Consider the following 12,978-nt stretch of genomic DNA (forward strand, 5'->3'; position numbering starts at 1 on the left):
GGGTTCACACTGCACCTCTCCTTCTCATTCTAATATCGATTAAAATGCCCCTTTTTCTTGACTCACATTTGCGTATAAACCAGCGGACCATAGTTCTAGTCGCGCGTAACGTCGAACGACCCATCTGAAAAAAATTGTTGCGACACGAGGACTTCCAAGAGGTCACCCATCCGAGCACTACTCTCGCCCAAGCACCCTTAACTGCAGAGTTCTGATGGGATCCAGTGCATTAGTGCTGGTATGATGCAACTTGTTTAATTTTGCGCTTCAAATACATACACTCCTTCTCTTTTCTTCCTCCTCCCGTCATTTATTTTCTTGTGCGTGCGCACTGCACCTCCCGTACTCGTTCTAATATCAAGTAAAAAGCCACGGTGCCGTGACTCACATTTGCGAATAAACCTACGGACCATAAATCAAGTCCCGCGTAACGTCGAAAGAATCATCTGCAAAAAGATGGGTGCAACACGAGGACCTCCCAAGAAAATGGGTGAAATATAAAGACTTCGGAGGAGGTCACCCATCCGAGCACAAATCTCGCCCGAGCACACATAACTGCGGAGTTCTGATGTGATCCGGTGCATTAGTGCTGGTATGATCGCACCTGTTTAATTTTGCGCTGCAAATAAATAAACTCATTCCCCTTTTTTCCCCCTCCCGTCATTTGTTTCCTTGTGCGTGCGCACTGCACCTCCCGTGCTCGTTCTAATATCAAGAAAAAATCTACGGTGCCGTGACTCACATTTGTGAATAAACCTAAGGACCATAATTCAAGTCGCGGGTATCGTCGAAAGAATCATCTGCAAAAAAATGTGTGCAACACGAGGACTTCCAAAGAAAATGGGTGAAATATAAGGACTTCGCAGGAGGTCACCCATCCTAGTGCTACTCTCGCCCAAGCACCCTTAACTTGCGGAGTTCTAATAGAATCCGTTGCACGTGTGCTGGTATGATTGCTCATGTTTCATTCTGCACTGCAAATACATACACTTTTTCTCCCTCCATCCCCCCTCCCGTCATTTGTTTCCTTGTGTGTGCACTCTGCATCTCTCCTTCTCGTTCTAATATCGATTAAAATGCCCCTGCTTCTTGACTCACATTTGCGTATAAACCAGTGTACCCTAGTTCCATTCGCGCGTAACGTCGAACGACCCGTCTGAAAAAAAAAATAGTGCGTCAGGAGGACTTCCAAGGAGGTCACCCATCTGAGTACTACTCTCGCCCAAGCACACTTAACTGCAGAGTTCTAATGGGATCCGGTGCATTAATACTGGTATGATGGCAACTATTTAATTTTGCGCTGTAAATACATAAACTCCTTCTCCTTTCTTCCCCTTCCCGTCATTTGTTTCCTTGTGCGTGCGCACTGCACCTCTCGTTCTCGTTCAAATATCAAGTAAAATGCCACGGCGCCGTGGCTCACATTTGGGAATAAATCTGCGGACCATAATTAAAGTTGCGCGTAACATCGAACGGCACATCTGAAAAAAAAAATGGGTGCAACACGAGAACTTCCCAGGAGGTAACCCATCATTGTACTACTTTCGCCAAAGCACACTTAACTGTAGAGTTCTGATGGATCCGGTGCATTTGTGCTGGTGTGACAGCACCTGTTTAATTTTGTGCTGAAAATACATACACTCCTTCTTCCCTCCCCCCCTCCCATCATTTGTTTCCTTGTGCGTTCACACTGCACCTCTCCTCGTTCTAATATCGATTAAAATGCCCCTGATTCTTGACTCACATTAAACCAGCGGACCAAAGTTCCAGTCGCGCGTAACGTCGAACGACCCATCTGAAAAAAAATTGTTGCGATACGAAGACTTCCCAAGAGGTCACCCATCCGAGTACTACTCTCGCCCAAGCACACTTAACTGCAGAGTTCTGATGGGATCCAGTGCATTAGTGCTGGTATGATGCCACTTGTTTAATTTTGCGCTTCAAATACATACACTCCTTCTCTTTTCTTCCTCCTCCCAACATTTGTTTCCTTGTTCGTGCGCACTGCACCTCCCGTACTCGTTCTAATATCAAGTAAAATGCCACGGCGCCGTGACTCACATTTGCGAATAAACCTGCGGACCATAAATCAAGCCGCGCGTAACGTCGAAAGAATCATCTGCAAAAAGATGGGTGCAACACGAGGACCTCCCAAGAAAATGGGTGAAATATAAGGACTTCACAGGAGGTCACCCATCCGTGTACTTTTCTCGCCCAAGCACCCTTAACTGCGGAGTTCTGATAGAATCCGTTGCATTAGTGCTGGTATGATCCCTCATGTTTCATTCTGCACTGCAAATACATACACCCTTTCTCCTTCCATCCCCCCTCCCGTCATTTGTTTCCTTGTGCGTGCACTCTGCATCTCTCTTTCTCGTTCTAATATCAAGTAATATGCCCCGGCACCGTGACTCACCTTTGCAAATGAACCAGCAGTTTATAATTCCATGCTCGCGTAACGTCGAACAACCCATCCGAAAAAAAATAGGTGCAACACGAGGGCTTCCCAAGTGGTCACCCATCCGAGTACTACCCTCGCCCAAGCACACTTAACTGCGGAGTTCTGATGGGATCCGGAGCTTTAGTGCTGGTTTGATCGCACCTTTTTAATTTCGCGCTGCAAATACATACACTCCTTCTCCTTTCTTCCCCCTCCCGTCATTTGTTCCCTTGTGCGTTCACACTTCACCTCTCATTCTCGATCTAATATCGATAAAAATGCCCCTGCTTCTTGACTCACATTTGCGTATAAAGCAGCGGACCCTAGTTCCAGATGAGCGTAACGTCGAACGACCCGTCTGAAAAAAAATTGGTGCGACACGAGGACTTTTCAGGAGGTCACCCATCCGAGTACTAATCTCGCCCAAGCACACTTCACTATGGAGTTCTGAAGGGATCCGGTGCATTAGTGCTGGTATGATCGTACCTGTTTAATTTTGCGCTACAAATACATAAACTCATTCCCCTTTCTTCCCCCTCCCGTCATTTGTTTCCTTGTGCGTGCGCACTGCACCTCCCGTTCTCGTTCTAACATCAAGTAAAATGCTACAGCGCCGTGACTCACATTTGCGAATAAACCTGAGGACCATAATACAAGTCGCGCGTAACGTCGAAAGAATCATCTGCAAAAAAATGGGTGCAACACGAGGACTTCACAAGAAAATGGGTGAAATATAAGGACTTCGCAGGAGGTAACCCATGCTAGTACTACTCTCGCCCAAGAACTTTTACCTACGGAGTTCTGATAGAATCTGTTGCATTAGTGCTGGTATGATCGCACCTGTTTCATTTCCGGCTGCAAATACATACACTCCTTCTCCTTTCTTCCCCCTCTCGTCATTTGTTTCCTTGTGCGTGCGCACTGCACCTCTCGTTCTCGTTCAAATATCAAGTAAAATGCCACGGCGCCGTGACTCACATATTCGAATAAATCTGCGGACCATAATTAAAGTCGCGCGTAACGTCGAACGACACATCTGAAGAAAAGAAAATGGGTGCAACACGAGAACTTCCCAGGAGGTAACCCATCATTGTACTACTTTCGCCAAAGCACACTTAACTGCAGAGTTCTGATGGGATCCGGTGCATTTGTGCTGGTGTTACCTCACCTGTTTAATTTCGTGGTGAAAATACATACACTTCTTCTTCCCTCCCGCCCTCCCATCATTTGTTTCCTTTTGCGTTCACATTGCACCTCTCCTTCTCGTTCTAATATCGATTAAAATGCCCCTGATTCTTGACTCACATTTGCGTATAAACCAGCGGAACATAGTTCCAATCGCGCGTAATGTCGAACGACCTATCTGAAAAAAAATTGTTGTGATACGAGGACTTCTCAAGAAGTCACCCATCCGAGTACTACTCTCGCCCAAGCACACTAAACTGCAGAGTTCTGATGGGATCCAGTGCATTAGTGCTGGTATGATGCCACTTGTTTAATTTTGCGCTTCAAATACATACACTCCTAATCTTTTCTTCCTCCTCCCGTCATTTGTTTCCTTGTGCGAGCGCACTGCACCTTCCGTACTTGTTCTAATATCTAAGTAAAATGCCACGGCGCCGTGACTCACATTTGCGAATAAACCTGCAGACCATAAATCAAGTCGCGCATAACGTCGAACGGCACGTCAGAAAAAAAAAATGGGTGCAACATGAGAACTTCCCATGAGGTAACCCATCATTGAACTACTTTCGCCAAAGCACACTTAACTGCGGAGTTCTGATGGGATCCGGTGCTTTTGTGCTGGTGTGACCGCACCTGTTTAATTTCGTGCTGAAAATACATACACTCCTTCTTCCCTCCCCCCTCCCATCATTTGTTTCCTTGTGCGTTCACACTGCACCTCTCCTTCTCGTTCTAATATCGATTAAAATGCCCCTGATTCTTGACTCACATTTGCGTATAAACCAGCAGACCATAGTTCCAGTAGCGCGTAACGTCGAACGACACATCTGAAAAAAAATTGTTGCGATACGAGGACTTCCCAAGAGGTCACGCATCCGAGTACTACTCTCGCCCAAGCACACTTAACTGCAGAGTTCTGATGGGATCGAGTGCATTAGTGCTGGTATGATGCCACTTGTTTAATTTTGCGCTCCAAATACATACACTCCTTCTCTTTTCTTCCTCCTCCCGTCATTTGTTTCCTTTTGCGTGCGCACTGCACCTCCCGTTCTCGTTCTAATATCAAGTAAAATGCCACGGCGCCGTGACTCACATTTGCGAATAAACTTGTGGACCATAAATCAAGTCGCGCGTAACGTCAAAAGAATCATCTGCAAAAAGATGGGTGCAACATGAGGACCTCCCAAGAAAATGGGTGAAATATAAGGACTTCGCAGGAGGTCACCAATCCGAGTACATTTCTCGCCCAAGCACCCTTAACTGCGGAGTTCTGATAGAATCCGTTGCATTAGTGCTGGTATGATCCCTCATGTATCATTCTGCACTGCAAATACATACACTCTGTCTCCTTCCATCCCCCCTCCCGTCATTTGTTTCCTTGTGCGTGCACTCTGCATCTCTCTTTCTCGTTCTAATTTCAAGTAATATGCCCCGGCACCGTGATTCACCTTTGCAATTGTACCAGCGGTTTATAATTCCATTCGCGCATAACGTTGAACAACCCATCCGAAAATATGTAGGTGCAACACGAGGGCTTCCCAGGTGGTCACCCATCCGAGTACTACTCTCGCCCAAGCACACTTAACTGCGGAGTTCTGATGGGATCCGGAGCTTTACTGCTGGTATGAACGCACCTGTTTAATTTTGTGCTGCAAATACATACACTCCTTCTCCTTTCTTCCCCCTCCCGTCATTTGTTTCCTTGTGCGTTCACACTTCACATCTCGTTCTCGTTCTAATATCAATTAAAATGCCCCTGCTTCTTGACTCACATTTGCATATAAACCAGCGGACCCTAGTTCCAGACGCGCGTAACGTCGAACGACCCGTCTGAAAAAAAATTGGTGCGACACGAGAACTTCCCGTGCTCGTTCCAATATCAAGTAAAATGCTACGGTGCCGTGACTCACATTTGCGAATAAACCTGAAGACCATAATTCAAGTCGCGCGTATCGTCGAAAGAATCATCTGCAAAAAAATGGGTGCAACACGAGGACTTCCTAAGAAAATGGGTGAAATATAAGGACTTCGCAGGAGGTCACCCATCCTAGTGCTACTCTCGCCCAAGCACCCTTAACTTGCGGACTTCTGATCGAATCCGTTGCATTGGTGCTGGTATGATTGCCCATGTTTCATTCTGCGCTGCAAATACATACACTTTTTCTCCCTCCATCCCCCCTCCTGTCATTTGTTTCCTTGTGCGTGCACTTTGCATCTCTCCTTCTCGTTCTAATATCGATTAAAATGTCCCTGCTTCTTGACTCCCATGTGCGTATAAACCAGTGGACCCTAGTTCCAGTCGCGCGTAACTTCGAACGACACGTTTGAAAAAAAAATTAGTGCGACACGAGGACTTCCCAGGAGGTCACCCATCTGAGTACTACTCTCGCCCAAGCACACTTAACTGCGAAGTTCTGATTGGATCCGGTGCATTAGTGCTGGTATGATCGTACCTGTTTAATTTTGCGCTGCAAATATATAAACTCCTTCTCCTTTCTTCCGCCTCCCGTCATTTGTTTCCTTATGCGTGCGCACTGCACCTCTCGTTGTCGTTCAAATATCATGTAAAATGCCACGGCGCCGTGACTCACATTTGCGAATAAATCTGCAGACCATAATTAAAGTCGCGCGTAACGTCGAACGGCACATTTGAAAAATAGAAAATGGGTGCAACACGAGAACTTCCCAGGAGGTAACCCATCATTGTACTACTTTCGCCAAAGCACACTTAACTGCAGAGTTCAGATGGGATCCGGTGCATTTGTGCTAGTGTGACCGCACCTGTTTAATTTCGTGCTGAAAATACATACACTCCTTATTCCCTCCCGCCCTCCTATCATTTGTTTCCTTGTGCGTTTACACTGCACCTCTTCTTCTCGTTCTAATATCGATTAAAATGCCCTTGATTCTTGACTCACATTTGCGTATAAACCAGCAGACCATAGTTCCAGTCGCGCGTAACGTCGAACGACCCATCTGAAAAAAAATTATTGCGATACGAGGACTTCCCAAAAGGTCAACCATCCGAGTACTACTCTCGCCCAAGCACACTTAACTGTAGAGTTCTAATGGGATCCAGTGCATTAGTGCTGGTATGATGCCACTTGTTTAATTTTGCGCTTCAAATACATACACTCCTTCTCTTTTCTTCCTCATCCCGTCATTTGTTTCCATGTGCGTGCGCACTGCACCTCCCTTACTCATTCTAATATCAAGTAAAATGCCACAGCGCCGTGACTCACATTTGCGAATAAACCTGCGAACCATAAATCAAGTCGCGCGTAACGTCGAAAGAATCATCTGCAAAAAGATGGGTGCAACACGAGGACCTCCCAAGAAAATGGGTGAAATATAAGGACTTCGCAGGAGGTCACCCATCCGAGTACTTTTCTCGCCTAAGCACCCTTAACTGCGGAGTACTGATAGAATCTGTTGCATTAGTGCTGGTATGATCCCTCATGTTTCATTCTGCACTGCAAATACATACACGAGGACTTCCCAGGAGGTCACCCATCCGAGTACTACTCTCGCCCAAGCACACTTAACTGCGGAGTTATGATGGGATCCGGTGCATTAGTGGTGGTATGATCGCATTCGTTTAATTCCGCGCTGCAAATACATAAACTCCTTCTCCTTTCTTCCCCCTCCCGTCATATGTTTCCTTGTGCGTGCGCTCTGCATCTCTCTTTCTCGTTCTAATATCAAGTAGTATGCCCTGGCATCGTGACTCACCTTTGCAAATGAACCAGCGGTTTATAATTCCATTCGCGCGTAACGTCGAACAACCCATCCGAAAAAATAGGTGAAACACGAGGGCTTCCCAAGTGGTCACCCATCCGAGTACTACTCTCGCCCAAGCACACTTAACTGCAGAGTTCTGATGGGATCCGGGGCTTTAGTGCTGGTATGATCGCACCTATTTAATTTCGCGCTGCAAATACATACACTCCATCTCCTTTCCTCCCCGTCCGGTCATTTGTTTCCTTGTGCGTTCACACTTCACCTCTCATTCTCGTTCTAATATCAATTAAAATGCCCCTGCTTCTTGACTCACATTTGCGTTTAAACCAGCGAACCCTAGTTCCAGTCGCGCGTAACGTCGAACGACCCGTCTGAAAAACAATTGGTGCGACACGAGGACTTCCCAAGAGGTCACCCATCCGAGTACTAATCTTGCCCAAGCACACTTCACTGCGGAGTTCTGATGGGATCCGGTGCATTAGTGCTGGTATGATCGCACCTGTTTAATTTTGCGCTGCAAATACATAAACTCATCCCCTTTCTTCCCCCCCCCCCCGTCATTTGTTTCCTTGTGCGTGCACACTGCACCTCCCGTTCTCGTTCTAATATCAAGTAAAATGCTACAGCGCCGGGACTCACATTTGCGAATAAACCTGAGGACCATAATTCAAGTCGCGCGTAACGTCGAAAGAATCATCTGCAAAAAAATGGGTGCAACACGAGGACTTCACAAGAAAATGGGTGAAATATAAGGACTTCGCAGGAGGTAACCCATGCTAGTACTACTCTCGCCCAAGCACCCTTACCTACGGAGTTCTGATAGAATCCATTGCATTAGTGCTGGTATGATCACACCTGTTTAATTTCGCGCTGCAAATGCATACACTCCTTCTCCTTTCTTCCCCCTCCCGTCATTTGTTTCCTTGTGCGTTCACACTTCACCTCTCATTCTCGTTCTAATATCGATTAAAATGCCCCTACTTCTTGACTCACATTTGCTTATAAACCAGCGGACCCTAGTTCCAGACACGCCTACCGTCGAACGACCCGTCTGAAAAAAAATTAGTGCGACACGAGGACTTCCCAGGAGGTCACCCATCCGAGTACTAATCTCGCCTAAGCACAATTCACTGCGGAGTTCTGATGGGATCCGGTGCATTAGTACTGTTACGATCGCACCTCCGCAGTTAAGTGTGCTTGGGCGAGAGTAGTACTCGGATGGGTGACCTCTTGGGAAGTCCTCGTGTCGCACCAATTTTTTTTCAGACGGGTCGTTCGACGTTACGCGCGACTGGAACTAGGGTCCGCTGGTTTATACGCAAATGTGAGTCAAGAAGCAGGGGCATTTTAATCGATATTAGAACGAGAAGGAGAGGTGCAGTGTGAACGCACAAGGAAACAATTTATGGGAGGGGGAGAGAAGGAGAAGGAGTGTATGTATTTTCAGCACGAAATGAAACAGGTGCGATCATACCAGCACTAATTCAACGGATTCTATCAGAACTCCGTAGGTAAGGGTGCTTGGGCGAGAGTACTACTAGCATGGGTTACCTCCTGCGAAGTCCTTATATTTCACCCATTTTCTTGTGAAGTCCTCGTGTTGCACCCACTTTTTTGCAGATGATTCTTTCGACATTACGCGCGACTTGAATTATGGTCCTCAGGTTTATTCGCAAATGTGATTCACGGCGCTGTAGCATTTTACTTGATATTAGAACGAGAACGGGATGTGCAGTGCGCACGCACAAGGAAACAAATGACGGGAGGGGGAAGAAAGGGGAATGAGTTTATGTATTTGCAGTGCAAAATTAAACAGATGTGCCGTTCGACGTTACGCGCGACTTTAATTATGGTCCACAGATTTATTCGCAAATGTGAGTCACAGCGCTGTGGCATTTTACTTGATATTTGAACGAGAACGAGAGGTGCAGTGCGCACGCACAAGGAAACAAATGACGGGAGGGGGAAGAAAGGAGAAGGAGTGTATGTATTTTCCGCACGAAATGAAACAGGTGCGATCATACCAGCACTAATGCAACGGATTCTATCAGAACTCCGTAAGTAAGGGTGCTTGGGCGAGAGTAGTACTAGCATGGGTTACCTCCTGCGAAGTCCTTATATTTCACCCATTTTCTTGTGAAGTCCTCGTGTTGCACCCATTTTTTTGTAGATGATTCTTTTGACGTTACACGCGACTTGAATTATGGTCCTGAGGTTTATTTGCAAATGTGAGTCACGGCGCTGCAGCATTTTACTTGATATTAGAACTAGAACGGGTGGTGCAGTGCGCACGCACAAGGAAACAAATGACGGGAGGGGGAAGAAAGGAGAACGAGTTTATGTATTTGCAGCGTGGAATTAAACGGGTGCGATCATACCAGCACTAATGCACCGGATCCCATCAGAACTCCGCAGTTAAGTGTGCTTGGACGAGAGTAGTACTCGGATGGGTGACCTCCTGGGAAGTCCTAGTGTCGCACCAATTTTTTTTTCAGACGGGTCGTTCGACGTTACACGCGACTTGAACTAGGGTCCGCTAGTTTATACGCAAATGTGAGTCAAGAAGCATGGGCATTTTAATCGATATTAGAACGAGAAGGAGAGGTGAAGTGTGAACACACAAGGGAACAAATGACGGAAGGGGGAAGAAATGAGAAGGAGTGTGTGTATTTGCAGCACGAAATTAAACTGGTGCGATCATACCAGCACTAAAGGTCCGGATCCCATCAGAACTCCGCAGTTAAGTGTGCTTGGGCGAGAGTAGTACTCGGATGGGTCACCACCTGAGAAGCCCTCGTGTTGCACCTATTTTTTTTTCGGATGGGTTGTTCGACGTTACGCGCGAATGGAATTATAAACTGCTGGTTCATTTGCATAGGTGAGTCACGGTGCCGGGGCATATTACTTGATATTAGAACGAGAAAGAGAGATGCAGAGTGCACGCACAAGGAAACAAATGACGGGAGGGGGATGGGAGGAGAAAGAGTGTATGTATTTGCAGTGCAGAATGAAACATGAGGGATCATAGTAGCACTAATGCAACGGATTCTATCAGAACTCCGCAAGTTAAGGGTGCTTGGGCGAGAGTAGCATTAGGATGGGTGACTTCCTGCGAAGTCCTTATATTTCACCCATTTTCTTAGGAAGTTCTCGTGTTGTACCTATTTTTTTGCAGATGATTCTTTCGATGATACGCGCGACTTGATTTATGGTCTGCAGGTTTATTCGCAAATGTGAGTCACGGCGCCGTGGCATCTTACTTGATATTAGAATGAGCACGGGAGGTGCAGTGCGCACGCACAAGGAAACAAATGACGGGAGGGGGAAGAAAGGAGAAGGAGTTTATGTATTTGCAGTGCGGAATTAAACGGGTGCGATCATACCAGCACTAATGCACTGGATCCCATCAGAACACTGCAGTTAAGTGTGCTTGGGCGAGAGTAGTACTCGGATGGGTGACCACCTGGGAAGTCCTCGTGTCGCATTAATTTTTTTTCAAACGGGTCGTTCGACGTTACGCGCAACTGGAACTATGGTCCGCTGGTTTATACGCAAATGTGAGTCAAGAATCAGGGGCATTTTAATCGATATTAGAACGAAAAGGAGAGGTGCAGTGTGAACGCACAAGGAAACAAATGATGGGAGGGGGGGAGGGAAGAAAGAGTGTATGTATTTTGAGCACGAAATGAAACAGGTGCGATCATACCAGCACTAATGCAACGGATTCTATTAGAACTCCGTAGGTAAGGGTGCTTGGGCGAGAGTAGTACTAGCATGGTTTACCTCCTGCGAAGTCTTTATATTTCACCCATTTTCTTGTGAAGTCCTCGTGTTGCACCCATTTTTTTGCAGATGATTCTTTCGACGATACGCGCGACTTGAATTATGGTCCTCAGGTTTATTCGCAAATGTGAGTCACGACACCTTAGCATTTTACTTGATATTAGAACGAGCACGGGAGGTGTAGTGCGCACGCACAAGGAAACAAATGACGGGAGGGGGAAGAAAGGAGAAGGAGTTTATGTATTTGCAGCGCGGAATTAAAGGGGTGCGATCATACCAGCACTAATGCAACGGATTCTATCAGAACTCCGCAGTTAAGGGTGCTTGGGCGAGAAAAGTACTAGGATGGGTGACCTCCTGCGAAGTCCTTATATTTCACTCATTTTCTTGGGAGGTCCTCGTGTTGCACCCATCTTTTTGCAGATGATTCTTTCGACGTTACGCGCGACTTGATTAATGGTCCGCAGGTTTATTCGCAAATGTGAGTCACGGCGCCGTGGCATTTTACTTGATATTAGAACGAGTACGGGAGGTACAGTGCGCACGCACAAGGAAACAATTGACGGGAGGGGGAAGAAAGGAGAAGGAGTTTATGTATTTACAGCGCGAAATTAAACAAGTGGCATCATGCCAGCACTAATGCACTGGATCCCATCAGTACTCTGCAGTTAAGCGTGCTTGGGCGAGAGTAGTACTCGGATGGATGACCTCTTGGGAAGTCCTCGTATCGCAACAATTTTTTTTTCAGATGGGTCGTTCGACGTTACGCGCGACTGGAACTATGGTCAGCTGGTTTATACGCAAATGTGAGTCAAGAATCAGGGGCATTTTAATCGATATTAGAACGAGAATGAGAGCTGCAGTGTGAACGCACAAGGAAATAAATGATGGGAGGGGGGGAGGGAAGAAGGAGTGTATGTATTTTCAGCACGAAATTAAACAGGTGCGGTCACACCAGCACAAATGCACCGGATCCCATCAGAACTCCACAGTTAAGTGTGCTTTAGCGAAAGTAGTACAATGATGGGTTACCTCCTGGGAAGTTCCCGTGTTGCACCCATTTTCTTTTTTTCAAATGTGCCGTTCGACATTACGCGCGACTTTAATTATGGTTCGCAGATTTATTCGCAAATGTGAGTCACGGCGCCGTGGCATTTTACATTATATTTGAACGACAACGAGAGGTGCAGTGCGCACGCACAAGGAAACAAATGACGGGAGGGGGAAGAAAGGAGAAAGAGTTTATGTATTTGCAGCGCAAAATTAAACAGGTGCGATCATACCAGCACTAATGCACTGGATCCCATCAGAACTCTGCAGTTAAGTGTGCTTGGGCGAGAGTATTACTCGGATGGGTGACCTCCTAGGAAGTCCTCGTGCCGCAGTAATTTTTTTTTCAGACGGGTCGCTCGACGTTACGTGCGACTAGAACTAGGGTCCACTGGTTTATACGCAAATGTGAGTCAAGAAGCAGGGGCATTTTAATCGATATTTGAACGAGAATGAGAGTTGCAGAGTGCACGCACAAGGAAACAAATGACGGGAGGGGGGATGGAGGGAGAAAAAGTGTATGTATTTGCAGCGCAGAATGAAACATGAGTAATCATACCAGCATGAATGCAACAGATTCTATCAGAAATGCGCAAGTTAAGGGTGCTTGGGCGAGAGTAGCACTAGGATGGGTGACCTCCTGCGAAGTCCTTATATTTCACCCATTTTCTTAGGAAGTCCTCGTGTTGCACCCATTTTTTTTCAGATGATTCTTTCGACGATACGCACGACTTGAATTATGGTCCTCAGGTTTATTCGCAAATGTGAGTCACGGCAAC

General features: G+C 46.5%; 4 non-coding genes and 20 pseudogenes across 4 annotated transcripts; 7 read left to right on the forward strand and 17 right to left on the reverse strand.

Moving 5' to 3' along the window:
• Positions 1 to 134: 134 nt before the first annotated feature.
• On the reverse strand, positions 135 to 251 carry LOC148242969 (5S ribosomal RNA; annotated as a pseudogene).
• Positions 252 to 1,168: 917 nt separating this feature from the next.
• On the reverse strand, positions 1,169 to 1,287 carry LOC148242970 (5S ribosomal RNA; annotated as a pseudogene).
• A 519-nt stretch (positions 1,288 to 1,806) lies between these two features.
• On the reverse strand, positions 1,807 to 1,924 carry LOC148242971 (5S ribosomal RNA; annotated as a pseudogene).
• Positions 1,925 to 2,485: 561 nt separating this feature from the next.
• Positions 2,486 to 2,604, reverse strand: LOC148242972 (5S ribosomal RNA). The gene has a single exon (XR_015815730.1). It is a non-coding gene; the product is annotated as a 5S ribosomal RNA (ribosomal RNA).
• A 205-nt stretch (positions 2,605 to 2,809) lies between these two features.
• Positions 2,810 to 2,928, reverse strand: LOC148242973 (5S ribosomal RNA; annotated as a pseudogene).
• Positions 2,929 to 3,491: 563 nt separating this feature from the next.
• On the reverse strand, positions 3,492 to 3,610 carry LOC148242974 (5S ribosomal RNA; annotated as a pseudogene).
• Positions 3,611 to 3,816: 206 nt separating this feature from the next.
• On the reverse strand, positions 3,817 to 3,933 carry LOC148242975 (5S ribosomal RNA; annotated as a pseudogene).
• A 208-nt stretch (positions 3,934 to 4,141) lies between these two features.
• LOC148242976 (5S ribosomal RNA) lies at positions 4,142 to 4,260 on the reverse strand (annotated as a pseudogene).
• A 203-nt stretch (positions 4,261 to 4,463) lies between these two features.
• Positions 4,464 to 4,581, reverse strand: LOC148242977 (5S ribosomal RNA; annotated as a pseudogene).
• Positions 4,582 to 5,142: 561 nt separating this feature from the next.
• On the reverse strand, positions 5,143 to 5,261 carry LOC148242978 (5S ribosomal RNA). Its single transcript, XR_015815429.1, has one exon. It is a non-coding gene; the product is annotated as a 5S ribosomal RNA (ribosomal RNA).
• Positions 5,262 to 5,961: 700 nt separating this feature from the next.
• LOC148242979 (5S ribosomal RNA) lies at positions 5,962 to 6,080 on the reverse strand (annotated as a pseudogene).
• Positions 6,081 to 6,289: 209 nt separating this feature from the next.
• Positions 6,290 to 6,408, reverse strand: LOC148242980 (5S ribosomal RNA; annotated as a pseudogene).
• Positions 6,409 to 6,612: 204 nt separating this feature from the next.
• On the reverse strand, positions 6,613 to 6,730 carry LOC148242981 (5S ribosomal RNA; annotated as a pseudogene).
• Positions 6,731 to 7,101: 371 nt separating this feature from the next.
• LOC148242982 (5S ribosomal RNA) lies at positions 7,102 to 7,221 on the reverse strand (annotated as a pseudogene).
• A 203-nt stretch (positions 7,222 to 7,424) lies between these two features.
• LOC148242983 (5S ribosomal RNA) lies at positions 7,425 to 7,543 on the reverse strand (annotated as a pseudogene).
• A 205-nt stretch (positions 7,544 to 7,748) lies between these two features.
• LOC148242984 (5S ribosomal RNA) lies at positions 7,749 to 7,867 on the reverse strand. Its single transcript, XR_015815394.1, has one exon. It is a non-coding gene; the product is annotated as a 5S ribosomal RNA (ribosomal RNA).
• A 561-nt stretch (positions 7,868 to 8,428) lies between these two features.
• LOC148242985 (5S ribosomal RNA) lies at positions 8,429 to 8,547 on the reverse strand (annotated as a pseudogene).
• Positions 8,548 to 9,730: 1,183 nt separating this feature from the next.
• Positions 9,731 to 9,849, forward strand: LOC148242986 (5S ribosomal RNA). Its single transcript, XR_015815188.1, has one exon. It is a non-coding gene; the product is annotated as a 5S ribosomal RNA (ribosomal RNA).
• Positions 9,850 to 10,055: 206 nt separating this feature from the next.
• Positions 10,056 to 10,174, forward strand: LOC148242987 (5S ribosomal RNA; annotated as a pseudogene).
• Positions 10,175 to 10,735: 561 nt separating this feature from the next.
• On the forward strand, positions 10,736 to 10,854 carry LOC148242988 (5S ribosomal RNA; annotated as a pseudogene).
• A 558-nt stretch (positions 10,855 to 11,412) lies between these two features.
• Positions 11,413 to 11,531, forward strand: LOC148242989 (5S ribosomal RNA; annotated as a pseudogene).
• Positions 11,532 to 11,767: 236 nt separating this feature from the next.
• Positions 11,768 to 11,885, forward strand: LOC148242990 (5S ribosomal RNA; annotated as a pseudogene).
• Positions 11,886 to 12,090: 205 nt separating this feature from the next.
• Positions 12,091 to 12,209, forward strand: LOC148242991 (5S ribosomal RNA; annotated as a pseudogene).
• Positions 12,210 to 12,418: 209 nt separating this feature from the next.
• LOC148242992 (5S ribosomal RNA) lies at positions 12,419 to 12,537 on the forward strand (annotated as a pseudogene).
• The last annotated feature ends 441 nt before the right edge of the window (positions 12,538 to 12,978 follow it).

The sequence above is a fragment of the Carica papaya genome, chromosome 8, assembly GCF_054855325.1.
Source record: "Carica papaya isolate Zhongbai chromosome 8, ASM5485532v1, whole genome shotgun sequence".
Taxonomy (NCBI): Eukaryota; Viridiplantae; Streptophyta; class Magnoliopsida; order Brassicales; family Caricaceae; genus Carica; species Carica papaya.